At 53.0% G+C, this 3,532-nt stretch overlaps 1 pseudogene; it reads left to right on the top strand.

Annotated features, from left to right (window-relative positions):
- The first annotated feature begins 1,052 nt into the window (after positions 1-1,052).
- Positions 1,053-2,121, top strand: LOC138165499 (zinc finger protein 385A-like; annotated as a pseudogene).
- The last annotated feature ends 1,411 nt before the right edge of the window (positions 2,122-3,532 follow it).

The raw sequence follows: 3,532 nt of genomic DNA, 5'->3' as shown, positions 1-3,532 counted from the left end.
ATTCTAGTTTTTAGCAAATCATTTTCCTTGGTTAGTTTTTGGAGCTCTGTTTCCATATCAAACACTTTTCTTTTCAAGGAGCTGTTTTATTTATTATAAAGTTTTTCTAATTCTGCAATTCTGATTTTAAAAGAATTATTCATTTTGTCTTCTACCTCTCTCATTTGGTTTTCAAAGTTCTTTTTGATCTCATCAGGAAAGGTTTCTGTGCTTGGGACCCATTCTCTGTTGATGTTTCATCTTTGAGTGTGGAGTACACATTGTCTCCCTCTGAGTTTGGTTCCTTCCTGTCAGGATAGTAGGGCTCCAGAGTCTTTGTCTTCTGTTTTCTACCCATTTTGAGGCAGGGCCCTAGCCACGCCCTTCCTCTAGGGTTCCCAAGCCTTTACTGTTTAGGGTTTTGCCCTGGGGCAATAGTTATATGTCCTCAGAATGGGGAGGTGTTTGGAGCAGCTGGCATTCACTCTGACATCCTGGTCCTTGAAGGTCCTGATAAGGCTTTTTTTTTTTTTTCTGGGCTAAGGAATGGTAGTCCCAGGAGTATTTGCTGTCCTAGACAGGGGCCCTGCATTTGATTCTCTTTCCAGTCCCAGCCCTTTGTTCATAGGCCTGGTAGTGGCCCTTGTGGTTGATGGGATGACTTCTCCCCCTGATCGATCAGGCCTGCTCCCTGGCCTGCCTCTGCGGGCCTTGCCTTCCTGTCCTCTTGCCATCTCTTTCAATGACCTCATGACATAATTGCTCCCTTTCTATTATAGCTCATCTCTAGATATACTAGAAAATTTGAAGAAGCAAATTTTAAAGACACAAAGAAATTCTGATAATGAAGAAAAATTGATATTATTTGAAGGGGCTATTTACTACATAGAGGGGAATTGCCAATTAACTTAGATTAAAAAAAATATGAATGGGTACTGCCTCCCTCTACCCCGGCTGGCTTGGCCACATAGCCCCAAGGGGCACGGGCAGCGAGCACCACGTCCTTGGCCCGGCCTGGCCCCCCTCCACCCCTCCACCCGGGCCATGGAGTCACGGCCCTGGGGTCCCACAGGATGGATCCCATGCAGAAGGCTGTCCTGTCCCACACCTTTGGGGGACCTCTACTCAAGACCAAGCAGCCAATCATTTCCTGTAATGTCTGTCAGATCCCATTTAATTCCCAGAACCAGGCAGAGGCACACTACAAGGGCAACCGGTATTCTCAACGTGTCAAAGGCATTGAGGCTGCCAAGACCCGGGGCAAATAGATTGGCATCAAGGAACCTGGTGACTCAGAACCATCAGGCAACAGCCCTCCCAGTGAGGATGGAGGGGCCCTTCATCCAGCTATGGTGGACCACTGGCTGGGCCTGGCCCCCAGATCCCCGGAGAAGCAACCTGGTGTCCCCTCCCCACTCAATGTCCCAGAAACTGGATGGGGAGAGGCCAAGAGCAAGGGAGGATTCCATCACCAGCCCCACTGCCAGGGGGCAGCAAGGAGGAGGAAGAAAAGGCCAGGATGTAGCTATACTCTGCTCTGTGCAAGGTGGCTGTGAACTCCTTGTCCCAGCTTGAGGCGCATAACAAAGGCACCAAGCACAAAACAATCCTGGAGGCAAGCAGTGGGCTGGGCCCCATCAAAGCATACCCCAGGCTGGGCCTCCCCACCCCTGGGGAACCTGAGGCCTCTTCCCAGGACCTGACCTTCCACTGTGAAATCTGCAATGCCAAAGTCAATTCTGAGATCCAGTTAAAACAGCACATCTCCAGCCAGAGGCACCGGGACGGCATGACTGGTAAATCTAACCCCCTGCTGAGCAGCCACAAGAAGCCACAAGGAGTTGGGGAGCTGGAGGGCACGCTGACTTTCTCGAAGGAGCTGCCTAAGTCCTTGGCCCGAAGTCTTCTCCCCAGCCCTCTGGCTGTGGCTGCAGTGATGGAGGCAGGTTGTCTCTGCGCCCAGTCCTGGCTGCCCCGCTCCTCCAGGGCCACCCCCCCAACCCCCCCCCCCCCCCCCCTCGCCCCTCCCCCCCCCACCCCCCCCCCCCTGCCGCTTCCCGCCGCCACACACACCTTCTGCTCCACCCGGCCCCTAGCCCCATCTGAACTGCACACGGATCCATTCTCTTCTCCCCCTACTGACCCCAACCCTGAACCCCCAACCTCCTCCCCATTCCTATTGGGATCCAGGCTCTAGTGCCCCCCAAGCCCGCCCCCCTCCTGGCTTTTCCTGGGACGGGGTCTCTCTTTCCTCCCCCAGACCACCCCGAGGTACGGGCTTCCACGAATGGAAAGGAGGAAGAGGGGAAGGGGTGCTTCAGAAGGGAGGGCACCCCAGATCTCAGGGAACTCCACCCCTGCCCCTCCCTCTCACTCGTACAAGGGGGGGCATCTCATCCCTACCCCTTTTGGAGATTACCCCTCTCCCAAAAGCCATGTCCATCCAGTCCCTACCTCCAAACCTAGCACAAAAACGGGGTTCACAAGGCACGTCCAGGATCGGGGTCAGGGGTGAGGGTCAGGAACGGATTTTCTCGGCAACAATTGGACTCTGGGATTCTGGATCCCATACCGCCAAACCGAAGCACTTCCTTGAACATCCCCATGGGGGGGTGGCAGCTGTGATCCGGGGTCTCTTATAAGCACTTTGGCATTTTGGCCTGCAGCGTCACTGTGTCCACCTGGCCCATCCTTCATCCTACCCCCACACCTGTTCCAACCGGTACTGGGGGCAATATGTGGGGGGAGGGGGGATGGACACATCTGGTGACACCCTCGCCCTCCCCCCCTTACACACTCCCAATCCCTAGCCTGTACTCTCTCCTCCAGCCCGGGTTTCCACTGTCTTCTCACCAGCACCCATGGTCCATGGGGGTACTGAGGGGGGCAGGGGTATCCGTTCAATCTGAATCCAACCCGGTCCTGCCTTCCGCAAAACTGTGAAGGAGCAAAAAGCAATAGAAGCCCCTTCCCCCGGCTCCTTCGCCGAAGGATTCGCACCCAGAGCTGTAGCCCTGCTTACTGACCCCTAGCCCAATTACCTCACTCCCCTCCCCACCAGCTCCCTCAACTGCACAACTTGGGCGGGGGTGGGGCCTCTGTGTTTCTCTGTCCTTGGTGTTGATAATTCCTGCAGTCCTGGGGAGGCGGTCCCCCATCTGCACCACCACCATCACCCGTTTCCGCTTGATGATGTAGCATCTTCTGCCTCCCAACAATAAAGTCTGCCCTTCGCTCCCCCCCCAAAAAAAAATATGAATGGAAGAAAAAAAGCAAGGATATATAACAAACAAGCATAGCACAGCATTGTAAGAATGGTATCAAGAGATTACAATGACTTTAGGATGGCAAGGGGAAGTGAAATTAACTAAATTTGGAGAAAGAAGAGGACTAAATAAATGACAGGACCACTGATTGTTTTGAATGGGCCGTGAATAACTGACAACAGAAAGAAGACTTTGCTGTTAGATTCTGATTTCACTTTTATTCCATGAGAATGTTCTTTGTTTAGGAAATGATGGAAGAAAAATTACAATTATGGATTTCATACCAA

The sequence above is a fragment of the Petaurus breviceps genome, unplaced genomic scaffold (assembly GCF_028583685.1).
Source record: "Petaurus breviceps papuanus isolate PSGF00001 unplaced genomic scaffold, PetGlider_PUasm1.0 213, whole genome shotgun sequence".
NCBI classification, from domain to species: Eukaryota; Metazoa; Chordata; class Mammalia; order Diprotodontia; family Petauridae; genus Petaurus; species Petaurus breviceps.
The sequence above is the reverse complement of the archived record's forward strand: the minus strand, read 5'-3'. Positions and strand labels throughout refer to the sequence as shown.